We start from the raw sequence: 14,926 nt of genomic DNA, 5'->3' as shown, positions 1-14,926 counted from the left end.
GGCATAAGGCTGTCCTTCTTTTAAGATAGGGATAAGCATAAGGCTACTCTTCATATAAGATAGAGATAGGTATAAGGCTATCCTTCATATAAGATAGAGATAGGCATAAGGCTATCCTTCATATAAGATAGAGATAGGTATAAGGCTATCCTTCATATAAGATAGGGATAATCATAAGGCTATCCTTCATATAAGATAGGGATAAGCATAAGGCTATCATATATATATAAGATAGGGATAGGTATAAGGTTATCCTTCATATAAGATAGGGATAGGTATAAGGCTATCCTTCTTTTAAGATAGGGATAAGCATAAGTCTATCCTTCATATAAGATAGGGATAGGTATAAGGCTATCCTTCATATAAGATAGAGATAGGTATAAGGCTATCCTTCATATAAGATAGGGATAGGAATAAGTCTATCCTTCATATAAGATAGGGACAGGGATAAGGCTATCCTTCATATAAGATAGAGATAGGTATAAGGCTATCCTTCATATAAGATAGGGACAGGGATAAGGCTATCCTTCATATAAGATAGGGATAGGTATAAGGCTATCCTTCATATAAGATAGGAATAGGTATAAGGCTATCCTTCATATAAGATAGGGATAGGTATAAGGCTATCCTTCATATAAGATAGGGATAGGTATAAGGCTATCCTTCATATAAGATAGGGATAGGTATAAGGCTATCCTTTTAAGATAGGAATAGGCATAAGGCTGTCCTTCTAAGATAGGGATAAGCATAAGGCTATCCTTCATATAAGATAGGGATAAGCATAAGGCTATCCTTCATATAAGATAGGGATAAGCATAAGGCTATCATATATATAAGATAGGGATAGGTATAAGGTTATCCTTCATATAAGATAGGGATAGGTATAAGGCTATCCTTCTTTTAAGATAGGGATAAGCATAAGGCTATCCTTCATATAAGATAGAGATAGGTATAAGACTATCCTTCATATAAGATAGGGATAGGTATAAGGCTATCCTTCATATAAGATAGAGATAGGTATAAGGCTATCCTTCATATAAGATAGGGATAGGTATAAGACTATCCTTCATATAAGATAGGGATAGGTATAAGGCTATCCTTCATATAAGATAGGGATAGGTATAAGGCTATCCTTCTTTTAAGATAGGGATAAGCATAAGTCTATCCTTCATATAAGATAGAGATAGGCATAAGGCTATCCTTCATATAAGATAGAGATAGGCATAAGGCTATCCTTCATATAAGATAGGGATAGGCATAAGGCTATCATTCATATAAGATAGGGATAGGTATAAGGCTATCCTTCATATAAGATAGAGATAGGTATAAGGCTATCATTCATATAAGATAGGGATAGGTATAAGGCTATCCTTCATATAAGATAGGGATAGGTATAAGGCTATCCTTCATATAAGATAGGGATAGGTATAAGGCTATCCTTCATATAAGATAGGGATAGGTATAAGGCTATCCTTCATATAAGATAGGGATAGGTATAAGGCTATCATTCATATAAGATAGAGATAGGCATAAGGCTATCATTCATATAAGATAGAGATAGGTATAAGGCTATCCTTCATATAAGATAGAGATAGGTATAAGGCTATCCTTCATATAAGATAGAGATAGGTATAAGGCTATCCTTCATATAAGATAGAGATAGGCATACGGCTATCCTTCATATAAGATAGAGATAGGTATAAGGCTATCCTTCATATAAGATAGGGATAGGCATAAGACTATCCTTCATATAAGATAGGGATAGGTATAAGGCTATCCTTCATATAAGATAGGGATAGGTATAAGGCTATCCTTCATATAAGATAGGGATAGGTATAAGGCTATCCTTCATATAAGATAGGGATAGGTATAAGGCTATTCTTCATATAAGATAGAGATAGGTATAAGGCTATCCTTCATATAAGATAGGGATAGGTATAAGGCTATCCTTCATATAAGATAGGGATAGGTATAAGGCTATCCTTCTTTTAAGATAGGAATAGGCATAAGGCTGTCCTTCTTTTAAGATAGGGATAAGCATAAGGCTACTCTTCATATAAGATAGAGATAGGTATAAGGCTATCCTTCATATAAGATAGAGATAGGCATAAGGCTATCCTTCATATAAGATAGAGATAGGTATAAGGCTATCCTTCATATAAGATAGGGATAATCATAAGGCTATCCTTCATATAAGATAGGGATAAGCATAAGGCTATCATATATATATAAGATAGGGATAGGTATAAGGTTATCCTTCATATAAGATAGGGATAGGTATAAGGCTATCCTTCTTTTAAGATAGGGATAAGCATAAGTCTATCCTTCATATAAGATAGGGATAGGTATAAGGCTATCCTTCATATAAGATAGGGATAGGAATAAGTCTATCCTTCATATAAGATAGGGACAGGGATAAGGCTATCCTTCATATAAGATAGAGATAGGTATAAGGCTATCCTTCATATAAGATAGGAATAGGTATAAGGCTATCCTTCATATAAGATAGGGGTAGACATCATATAAGTTGGTTGTAGCCTATTTTGAAGAGGTAATGGATTTATCAATACCTGTTCAGAGGAAAAGTTGCTGAGTTGCCCATAGCAACCAATCAGATCGCTTATTTCATTTTTCAGAGGCCTTTTCAAAAATGAAAGAAGTGATCTGATTGGTTGCTATAGGCAACTCAGCAACTTTTCCTCTGGACAGGTTTTGATAAATCTCCCCCAATGAGTTTTAGAGCAGTGTTTTCCAAACAGTGTGTCTCCAGCTGTTGTAAAACTAAACCCCCCGCATGCCTGGACAGCCTTAAGCTGTCCAGGCATGCTGGAAGTTGTAGTTTTGCAACAGCTGGAGTCTCCCTTTTTGGAAACCAATGTTTTAGACTATGGGGGAGTAAAGAACTGAAGGGCTCTTGACAGGAATGATGTCACAGGAAGGGGCGGGGTTTTTCAGGGATTACAGTAGGTTAGAAGGTAAATCTAAATGTGAACAAGGACCTTTGATGATATCATGATCATGTGATTGGTCACATGGGTGGGAGGAGTCTATTCTGGCTGCGCTTCGGGAGGATTTTCATGTGGTTCTTTCTTTCTTGACTGTATGAACATGTCCTTATAAGCAGGTAATGGAGATGTGTACATGTCATGGGGCCTGGGATAACACCTCTGTGCTGCCTGCTCTGCACTATATACTGTATATACATGGCTCTGCACTATATACTGTACACACACGGCTCTGCACTATATACTGTATACACACAGCTCTGCACTATATACTGTATACACACAGCTCTGCACTATATACTGTATACACACAGCTCTGCACTATATACTGTATACACACAGCTCTGCACTATATACTGTATACACACAGCTCTGCACTATATACTGTATACACACAGCTCTGCACTATATACTGTATACACACAGCTCTGCACTATATACTGTATACACACAGCTCTGCACTATATACCGTATACACACAGCTCTGCACTGTATACTGTATACACACAGCTCTGCACTGTATACTGTATACACACAGCTCTGCACTGTATACTGTATACACACAGCTCTGCACTGTATACTGTATACACACAGCTCTGCACTATATACTGTATACACACAGCTCTGTACTATATACTGTATACACACAGCTCTGTACTATATACTGTATACACACAGCTCTGTACTATATACTGTATGCACACAGCTCTGCACTATATACTGTATGCACACAGCTCTGCACTATATACTGTATACACACAGCTCTGTACTATATACTGTATACACAGCTCTGTACTATATACTGTATGCACACAGCTCTGTACTATATACTGTATACACACAGCTCTGCACTATATATACTGTATACACAGCTCTGTACTATATACTGTATACACACAGCTCTGTACTATATACTGTATACACACAGCTCTGTACTATATACTGTATACACAGCTCTGCACTGTATTCTTTGTGGTGACCCACGGTGATGGCGGGACCATGGGGTATAGTGGTGTAGGTGGATGGGGCAAGATGGTATTAACTCTTAATGTTCATGACACCAGAGTGGTTTTTGGGTACCGGAACTACCCAAACAGTATCTCCGCTATTCCAATGTCTAGGCAGTGAAATTGAAAGTCCACAACCTGGTTATGGTTTATCAGATGCTTAACTGAGGTCAGACAGTTGTTATTATCTTCACAGCTAGGCCAGAATCCCAGTGATGTGGTCAGGAATTCAGAAGGACCTCGCAGCTTGCTGGGACCAATTAGACTTGTAATAGACTTTAGAATCTTGACTTTAGGCTGGACTTTAGTGACAGCAGACATAGACTTGACTTACTGGAAGGACTAGATTTGAGGCCTTCCAGGTACTGGACACTAGCACTGAGATCTCTGGCGTTTGCTGGTTTCAGTAAAGAGATGATGGTAGAAGAGAAAAAGAATTGTAATGGCCGCCCCCCTATATAGAGGGGGGAGGCTGAGCCAAAGCCCATTGGTCAAGCTGCGGGTCATGTGTTAAACTGGTGTCCTCTGGGTAACATCATGTGAAAACATAACTGTCAAGGACCGACCAGCCTACTTGCCCATCCACCCTAAATGGTGGATCGACAACTGGGCGCCGGTCCCTCCCTGAACTAAAGTGGAGGGGCCTAAAAACACATACTAATAAACAGTCGGTCACAAGCCAGAAACATTACAGGAACATAGAAGTCAGTTAATAAGTTCAGAGGGAACAGATCAGTGAGCAGCACAAAGGACACTATAGACCAATGGTAAAGCACAGAGGAAAACACTAGCTAAGTGATCATGTTCTCTATGATCAGTGCATGTACAAAAACTTCAAAGAACTGAAATCAAAACTAACATATAGAGTTCAAAACACTAGACAGGAAAACAGATGAGTCGGAACAGACTCCAGAACAATCCCTAAACCTCCAGTAGACACAGGATGAATCTCCCAGAGTCCCCATGGACCGGTAACAGGGATATCAGTTACAACATGATATCATTATAGAACACAATTCACATTGAACTTAAAACAGGAACCAAATTATAGAACACTGTTCACACTGAACACAAGACAGGAAAACAGATGAGTCAGAATATAGTCCATGAACAAACAGGAATTAAGCTCAATCCCTCAGAGTCCCCTGCACAAAAGGTAAAAAGGATCTATAGTTACACACACACACACACACACAGGAAACGGATACAAGAGGATATAATTATAGAACACTGAACACAAGACAGAAATCGCAATCGCTTAGAAAACCTCCAGTAGACACGGAGTCCCCATGGACAGGTAAGGCTGGGTCCACACTACGTTTTGTCCCATACGGGAGCGCATACGGCAGGAGGGAGCTAAAAGCTCGCGCTCCCGTATGTTACCGTATGCGCTCCCGTATGTCATTCATTTCAATGAGCCGACCGGAGTGAAACGTTCGGTCCGGTCGGCTCATTTTTGCGCCGTATGCGCTTTTACAACCGGACCTAAAACCGTGGTTGACCACGGTTTTAGGTCCGGTTGTAAAAGCGCATACAGCGCAAAAATGAGCCGACCGGACCGAACGTTTCACTCCGGTCAGCTCATTGAAATGAATGACATACGGGAGCGCATACGGTTACATACGGGAGCGCGAGCTTTTAGCTCCCTCCTGCCGTATGCGCTCCCGTATGGGACAAAACGTAGTGTGGACCCAGCCTAACAGGGATGCCTAGTGACAACTCAAAACGGATACAAGAGAAAACACAGTGTGAACAGACACATAGCAGAAAGAACATACAAATCCTAACACCAACTATACAAACACTCTTAAAATCTCTTAAGAGCATGCTAACTAACCATGGGAAAAAGCCCAGAACTATCAAAGATAAATGCAAGGTGCATGCTAAAACAGAGATAGTAGATTAAAAGTTCAAACAAGGAGTGTTTCACCCAAAGTTCCATGCAGCATGTCCATGTGTAACAAACAGGATCTCAAGTCAAGATGTCAATCACCAGCTCTGAGGCTAGACAGAGCTGATCTTAAGTAGACACACCCTAAGAGCCATTGGTTGAAAAGCCAAGGGCTTTTAACTATTCCCTGACCAGGGAACATAAAACTGTTCACACACAACCAAACCAATAGCTGTGTGTGAACACAGGCCATGACAGACATGACAATAACATGTGACATCTCACAGGTCCTTTAGACATTTACTGGAGTCCTCCAAAGGTCTTTTATACTGACTATACATTAATATACTTACTATAATCCTATGACAATAAATAACACTATAATAACAGCAGGGGAGACCCCAGATCACTGAGGGACTCAACCTGACAGGGCCTAACTGTAGTGCAGGACCATGTCCTGTACTGGGACATCACAAACCCCCCTAGTTAACACAAGTCGCCCTCAACGCAGGTTCTGTTAGAGTTGAGGGTCAAGGTGGCCCGGGGGCTGGATGCAGTCCTGAGGCATTTTTGAACACAAATGTCCATTCCAGGCTGGTAAAACTGATAACATAAGAGTCTCTGTAATATTGTCCATACATGCTCTGACTTTTGGTTACTCAACTGAGAACAGGATTAATAATGACTAGGACCAATACATATAACTTTACTCTATCCGTTTGCAGCTCAAACAGGTGGGTGGCAAATACAAGATTGCGAGGGTCCCCAGGGGCGGGACCCCCGCGGTGAGACATCTTATCCCCTATCCTTTGGATAGGCGATAAGATGTCTCAGGGCCGGAGTACCCCTTTAAGGACCTTTGACGATGCACTTGATGACTTGATGACATTTGGACTATGCATGTAACATAATACTCATGACTAGACTTATGACTATATATTAGACATTTTATACATGACAAGGCTTAATACTTTATACTAGACATTTGCGGATTGGGTTGCCTGAGGCTCTCTGCCCAATGCCTTGGCTACTGGGGTCCATTGGCATTTAAAACACTTCACCCCAGAACACTATATTTAAAGGGTAGCTCCCACCATTCCTTTTTTTTTTTTCTTTCCCAGCCTATTGCCCATCTATCCCTAATCACCTCCCTGCCCTTAATTTTTTTTTACTATATTAAAAAAGCTTTTTTGTCTGCCTGATAGTGTGCTCACTACCAGGCAGACTTCCCCAGCAGGTGTGACGTCACTGATGCCTGCTGGGATGTCCGACTTCCGCCCTTAGTTCAACTATACAGGGTGCCTCCAGCTGTTTCACCACTACAACTCCCAGCTTGCCTTGACATCTATTGGCTGTCAGGGCATGCTGGGAGTTGCTGCCACACATCCTGCTCCCCCAGACCCCTGCGAGCAACACCCCCCACCCTTCGCCCACCCGAAAAAGACATTCCGCTACCCCAAACTCCGCAACTCAATCACCCCCAGACCCTGCCGTGCAACTACCCCACCCCCACCCTCCACCCACCCGAAAAAGACATTCCGCTACTCCGCAACTCCATCACCCCCAGACACCCACCCCCCCCCCCCCAAAAAAAATAAAATAAAAAAAAGACTAGTGCAGGGCAGTCCGCATAAAGTTCACCTTACTCTGGGAGCCGGGGCTGGCGCGCGAGGCCAGGGAGCCTGCACGCATCCTGTTTTTTTTTATGCGCTCGCTCCCTCCTGTGTGTCTGACAGGGAGCGAGCGCAGCCTGACTGAATTCGGACCAATGCACGGCCAGCATCGGTCCAAATTCATCTGTGACGTCACAGCAGGCTGCATCCGGCCACTAGGAGAGAGACCCCTAGTGGCCGGATTTCAAAACAAAAATAAAGTGTTTTAATAAAAAATAAAATTAAAGTATATTAGAAATATGTTGTAGTACATCAGTACTACAACATATAAAAAAAAGTTCATGACAGTGCCCATTTAGGTTTCTTCTAGACACTTTTATGCTAGACAACTGATATAGATAACATTTCTGTTACCTCATATTGACTTTATATTGGCATTATCTAGTATCAGGAGTACCTTCTGGCCAGTAAAGCACCCTGTGCACAAACACAAGAACATGTGAAATTAGACATTTGACATTAAAGTAGACTGTGTAATTTTCAGTGTTACGGTACTACTGTATGTGACTTGAAGTGTATATTACTATATGTACTTTTTATGTGTACATTATGTGTAGTACACTACTGTTTATGATATATGATGCTGGTGGTGGGGTGATTTATTGCTTTTCCCGAGTGGCTCAGGACAAACCCCTGTAGAGAAACAACCAGTCATCAGAAAAGACTGTACACGGTGACTTTTGGTGTACATTAACTTATTTACAGTTTTATTAGACCTTAGCAAACATAATACAGGACCATAACCTTTTAGTGTACCTCCGTGAACATTTTTATAGAACAGAATATATTACTTTAGGTATGTACATAACAGTTCATGTACTGCTCAGTAGTCCATGTACATCAAAGAGTTTGTGGATGTGGCCCAAGTCAGGGTCCCCTCCTGACTTGTTTGGGCCTATGTAAAGCAAATAGGGAATCTCCTCTACCGAGGAGTCTCTCGGCCGAAGCCGGGCACATTACTTAACTAATCTTGGTTGCAAAAAAAACAAAAACTTTTCTTGACAAGTCTGTCAGACTCAATCCTTGAACGTTGCAGGAACCTGTAAGAACAAAAGTGTGCTATTGCAGTCCGTTAGTCTGGTTAATTCACTCTACACAAAGTTACTTAGATAGCTTTCTTTCCAAGTCTCGCCTATTAGGCTGGGCCCCAGGTTGTGAGTTGAACTTGGGGTTGCGAGACTGGGCCCCTTGCATGGGGTCTATGTGAGTGTTCCATGAAACATGGGACAAACAGGAATTGGTAATGGTTGGACTGACTGTAACCACTACTTGTACTGCAGCGGTTTTCGCCACTGAGGAATTACTTGTTGGTGCCTGTTGACTTGGCCAAACCTCCGCCACTGCAGGAGTAGGCCGAGGCACTTCTGTGGGTACCCACTGGTTAGGCCAAACCTCCTTTACAGCTGGAGTAGGCCTAGGTACATTAGTTGGTGCCTGATGATTAGGCCAAACCTCCCCGCTCATAGGAGTAGGCCTGGGCACATCTGTACTGGAACGTTGACGTAGGTACTCAGGATCCATCGCTGGTGGATCTGGATACTCCTCCTGGACAACTGCTCCCTTGACACTTAAAGGAAGAAGGCAGAAGGGATCTGCGTCCCAATCTTCAGAGGGGAAATAGGTGAACAGGATCTGAGTAGGATTCTTGGGTCTGGTGACAGCTGCTGCCCATTCCCCTCGCAAGCTTTGCACTGGTATATATTCCACAATCTCCTCGCTCTTTAGAGAATGCTTTTCTGGGGGAAGATAGTCCCTCTGTATGGCTCTCCTGTTTACTAGGAGGATGCCTCCATGATGACAGTCCATAAGGGTGCCAAATCCATGTACCCAGTCAAATTTCACTACGGTGTGGGTCGGCGCTCCAGGGGTGGTTCACCCTCTTGGGGATGGTCCAATCTGCGGATGTACAGGGCCTGTAGTTGCTTAGTATCCTGTTGCTGCCTTTCCTCAAATGGCAGAGGCTTAGGCCCATATCTCTGTAGCCTTTGGGCCCTCAGTTCCTCCATGATGGCGGCCACCTGTGTCTCTCCTGGCCTTTTCAGACTGGGCCAGAGGAACTGGGGGAAGGGGCTTCCCGGGCAAGGTAAGTAGATGCTCCCTCATGTATCGGATTAGACTTGGCTCATCGCTGAACAGCCACTTAGGGAGCGGCGGTGACTGTGGACGTGTTGGGAGTCTGTTGGGCCTTGGGTGCTGGCTCAGGGCTGAAGGTGGAGGAAGGAGTAGAGAAAGCGGCCTCATCCGGGGTGCTAACATCAGACTCCTCTGTCGGGATCTTGGCCCAGGAACCCCAGCTGCGGCCCACTCTCAGTCATCCTCATGTAAAGGCACCTTCAGGCAGGCGTCTTCAGCCTCAATGGACAAGCGGTGTAGACGCTCCGACAACTCGTGGAACATCTTCGCCGCGGCAATCAGTCGATCCCCCGGCTTCATCTTGGGACTCTCGGTGCACGTGGATCGATGTGACTCCGCCATCTTACTGCTCTCTGCCAGCGCTTCCGGTAGACTGAAGAGGTTGGGTTCCGCTTCACCATTTATATTGGTCTCCAACAAGATGGCTGCTGGCCGGAAGGACATCATCAGCGGGGCCTGGGCCTGGAAGCGACTCAGCGGTGCATCCTCTTCATCCGCCCCCCCTGGCAACAACATGATCTCCACACCCGGGGGCGGGATGCTGGCTCTGGCGGGAACCTTCGGCACGCTTCTCGACCATCAAGTTAACCCTTGCAGCTACAGCAGACATTTTGGAGCGCAACATGCCCTCTGTTCTAATCTTGCACATAATTAGTCCAACTTTTGCAGACTTCTTCACAGTACAGTTTTCTTCATCTCCCCCCTACTTTTTCAGCGCCAGTATAACAACAAATTTCAATGACAAAGTCCCGTACATTTTTGTGGCGCACACTTTTTCGCAACTGCATGCAATTTTTCACTTGGAGACAATTCAGACTTGGGGGAAGGACTTGCATCATTTTGCTTATGGCACACACCCGTATCTTGTTAATGGGTGGCCTGACTTGACTTGGTAGTTAAGGCACACACCCTTATCTTGTTTGTGACACTAAAGTTGTGGTGACCCATGGTGATGGCGGGACCACAGAGTGTAGCTGTGTAGGTGGATGGGGCAAGATGGTATTAACCCCAGGGGCAAGGTGTTATTAACCCCAAATGTTCGTGATGCCAGAGTGGTTTTTGGGAACCACCCAAACGGTATCTCTGCTATCCCAATAGCTAGGCAGTGAAAATGAGAGTCCACAATCAGGTTATGGTTTAACAGAGGCTTTACTGAAGTCAGATAGGTCTTGTTGTCTTCACAGCTAGGCCAGAATCCCAGAGAGGTGGCCAGGAACACAGAAGGACCTCGCAGCTTGCTGGGACCAATTAGACTTGTAATAGACTTTAGAATGTTGACGTTAGGCTGGACTTGACTATAGGTAGTAGTGACGGCAGACATAGACTTGACTTACTGGAATACTGTAGATTTGAGGCTTTCCAGGTACTGGGCACTAACACTGAGATCTCTGGTGTTTGCTGGTATCAGTAAAGAGATGATGGTAGAAGAGCAAATGTATTGTAATGGCCGTCCCCTTATATAGAGGGGGCTGAGCCAAAGCCCATTGGTCAAGCTGCGGGTCATGTGTTAAACTGGTGCCCTCTGGATAACATCATATGATAACATAACATATGACATCTCACAGGTCCTTTAGACATTTACTGGAGTCCTCCAAGGGTCCTTTATACTGACTATACATTAATATACTGACTATAATCCTATGACAATAAACAACACTATAATAACATCAGGGGAGACACTGCAGGAGAGCCCCCAGGTTACTGAGGGACTCAATCTGACAGGGACTAACTTTAGTGCAGGACCATGTCCTGTACTGGGACATCACATTTTCATATACACACAGCTCTGCAGGTGTTTGGTGCTGTAAAGTCATGGCAAGCTGGCTACATAGCTTCTCCTTATACAAGGGTCTAACAGTGTTGCTATCCAGTAGTCATTTATTTCCATTAGGTTGGCAATAAGCCTGTCACTGCTCCAGCTAGCCATCCTTGCCAGCTTTTCGGAGGGCCCAGCTGGTCCTACCTCTGTCCCAAACTGCCAAGGTTTGTCATCGTCTTCATCATCACCAACGTCTATCCCTTCCACAGTTGATCTCCAAATCCTTCTCCTCCTCCTCAGGTGTCACTTTTTTCCAATTCTTCATTCAACTTCTCCTCCTTAAGGAGACCATCCGTACTGCTGTCAGCCAGATGTGAATTCTCCTCCATCCCTTGTTCTTCAGTAATCACCATTAGCATTTGTTCTAAAAGGAATATCAGCGGCATTATGTCACAAATTCTGATGTTGTCCTTGCTGACAAGCCTCTTTGAAAGTTCGGAGCACATGACAGCTCAGCTGAAAGTCACACTGGCTGGAAAAATCTGTCTGCTGCATTAGGAAGTCTGTCACTGCATTGGTCTGCTGGTACAAGCCATCCAACATGTGTAATGTCGAGTTTCACAAACATCGCAAATGAGGCAGTGTGGAGGTAGACCATTTTGGTGCTGTAGGTGCAGGAAGGCATTTTTAAAGGCATACAAACTGCTGAACTCAACGCACACTTTCTGTCACATACCCAGCACATGTGTGAGACTGGCACAAGTTCTTAGGAAATGTTTGACAAGAAGAATTAGCAAGATTTAGCCAAACGGAATAGTGTGTCAGGCCACCTGGATGCAGGCGATGATTTGATATTTTCAGCAACCACGTTTCCTAATGTCAGATCATGTCCAGAGAGCAAGTGTGAAACTTCCTGTTGCAGAAAGAGCAGCAGCTCCTCCACTGTGTGGCGTTTCTTGGCCAGGCTCATGAGATGTAGCACAGAGCGGCAGCGCTTGAGTTTGCAATGATGAAAGGAGGAAGGGGGAGGAGGGTAAGTTACAATGTTCCCTGTGGGATAATGCAAAATATCCGTGGAGTAGGAACCGCATGAGGAGGTAAAAGCCAGGTGGTGTCAACAGTTGAACCTGATCAGTGCAACGTTGGAGGTGTCACTACAATTTCATGGCCTTGTTGTGGGGGAGTCTTGTTCTGCAGGATGTTGATCCAGTGAGCTGTAAAAAAATGTTTTGGTCCTGGCCTTAACTACTACTCCACGTATCTATGGTAGCATGCACTGTTCTGCACACAGATAACTGCATGGAGTGGCCCAAACTCTCCACCGCACAATTGTGCAAAGCGGGAACGGCTTTCTTGGCAAAATAATGGTGACTAGGTATGCACCACCTGGGCTGGGCACACCACATTAGTTGCCTGAAGGCCGTGGAGCCAACAAGATCATATGGAAGCGCCTGCGCCACCAACAGCTTGGTCAGGTGTTAATTGAGGCACACTACAACAGGGTGACTGGGAGAATACTGTTGTCTGGAGGACATAGATTCCCCAATCGATAACTGACAGAATTGGGGAGGAGGAGGACAGGACACTGTAAGGACCAGACAGATAATGTGTTGTCTGTGGACGAGGCCCGGCTGCTAGACAGTTGGAAGGGAGGAGCAGCAGCATTTTTCTCACATTTTGGGGGGTCCCAACTGTCCCACGCGGCCTTGTGGTGACACACTATACATCTATGTAGAGAGATAATTTCTGCACTTGGACCCTGGCCATGGCTTAATTTCTGTTTGCAGAAACAACATAGTGCCACGTGGTCTGCATCTGGTAAGGTAGAAAAGAATTTCCACACAGCAGAATACTGGACAGGAAACCAATAGTAGAACCGAAGCGGCATTGCAATCTCCACTCCAGCAGGTGAGACTCTGGTAAACACTGCGGGTCATCAGGTTAAGGAGACTCGTGGTGGTGCTAGGACAAAATCCAATAGGACAACTCAGGCAGTATTACAAATATAAGAAACAGAATCCTGCACTCACTGCAGAAAAAATGTCTCATGGCTCCTCTTCGGATCCCCCAGTGGACAAGAAGGCAGGTCTGGCATGGGGCGCTCAGGGGCCAGAATATTGGACAGGGACTGCACAACCTGACTGTGCCCCTCCTCTGGAAGTTTTTTATTTTTATAAAACCTGAACATGCAGCAGCTGTTACGCCGAGCGCTCCGGGTCCCTGCTCCTCCCCGGAGCGCTCGCGGCGTTCTCCTCTCTGCAGCGCCCCGGTCAGACCCGCTGACCGGGAGCGCTGCATTGACATTGCCGACGGGGATGCGATTCGCATAGTGGGACGCGCCCGCTCGCGGATCGCATCCCAATCCAATTACCTGTCCCGGTCCCCAGCTGTCACGTCCTGGCACGCGCGGCTCCGCTCTCTAGGGCTCGCGCACCAGCTCTCTAAGATTTAAAGGGCCAGTGCACCACTAATTGGTGCCTGGCCCAATCAGTGTAATTAGCTTCCACCTGCTCCACGCCTTTTGGTGTGAAGTCTGCTTCTCCACGTCTCACTGTGCCCATGTGGATTTCTCCTTCTGCCAACTCCTCCTTCTCAGCTGTGGCCTTCTTGGACTCTGGTTCTGCGGGAAATTTTATTTTGGCCTCTTTTGTTAATAGGTTCAACATCCCAGTGACCCGTCTCGTCAAGCCGCTCTACATTTCTTCTGTCAATGGAGTAAAATTGGACTGCATTGTGCGTTACCGCACAGAACCCCTGCTTATGAGCATTGGACTGCATCATGAAAAAATAGAATTTTTTGTTCTGCCCAACTGCACCTCTGAAGTCCTCCTCGGTCTGCCATGGCTCCAACGTCATTCTCCTACCCTTGACTGGACCACCGGGGAGATCAAGAATTGGGGTTCATCTTGTTACAAACGATTCCTCACATCTGCTCCCACTTGTCTAACTCCTGAGGTGCCACCCATACCGGCTCCTCCCAAGGCTTACCAGGATATTTTCGGCAAAAAGCAAGCTGGGATTTGCCTCCTCATAGCCCCCTTCCTGGTAACACTCTGCCCCGTGGCAAGCTTCACCCTCTGCCCCCCTCCCCATTCCCACTTCTTCTGGATTGCCTGCCTTTGTTGAAGTTACCCAGGACTTCTCTGTCATCCGGAAGGAAACTCAAGAATCGCTCCCAATGGCCTCGTCTTGTATGAAGGGACAAGCGGACAAAAAGAGGGGGAGACCTAAGGGGGGGGGTACTGTTGCGCCGAGCGCTCCGGGTCTCTGCTCCTCCCCGGAGCGCTCGCGGCGTTCTGCTCTCTGCAGCGCCCCGGTCAGACCCGCTGACCAGGAGTGCTGCACTGACATTGCCGACGGGGATGCGATTCGCATAGCGGGACGCGCCCGCTCGCGGATCGCATCCCAATCCAATTACCTGTCCCGGTCCCCGGCTGTCACGTCCTGGCGCGCGCGGC

The 14,926-nt window shown here is 45.3% G+C and overlaps 1 protein-coding gene across 1 annotated transcript in view; it reads left to right on the top strand.

The window, feature by feature from the left end:
• The first annotated feature begins 3,020 nt into the window (after nt 1-3,020).
• The window catches only part of LOC130363175 (zinc finger protein OZF-like), a 34,538-nt gene continuing 22,632 nt past the window's right edge, over nt 3,021-14,926 (top strand). Inside the window, exon 1 of the mRNA XM_056568612.1 lies at nt 3,021-3,124. The gene's annotated coding sequence lies outside the window, so the exon portion shown is untranslated. The remainder of the gene's footprint in view (nt 3,125-14,926) is intronic.

The sequence above is a fragment of the Hyla sarda genome, chromosome 3 (genome assembly GCF_029499605.1).
Source record: "Hyla sarda isolate aHylSar1 chromosome 3, aHylSar1.hap1, whole genome shotgun sequence".
NCBI classification, from domain to species: domain Eukaryota; kingdom Metazoa; phylum Chordata; class Amphibia; order Anura; family Hylidae; genus Hyla; species Hyla sarda.
Note: the sequence above shows the minus strand (reverse complement) of the source record. Positions and strands in the feature narration are given on the sequence as shown.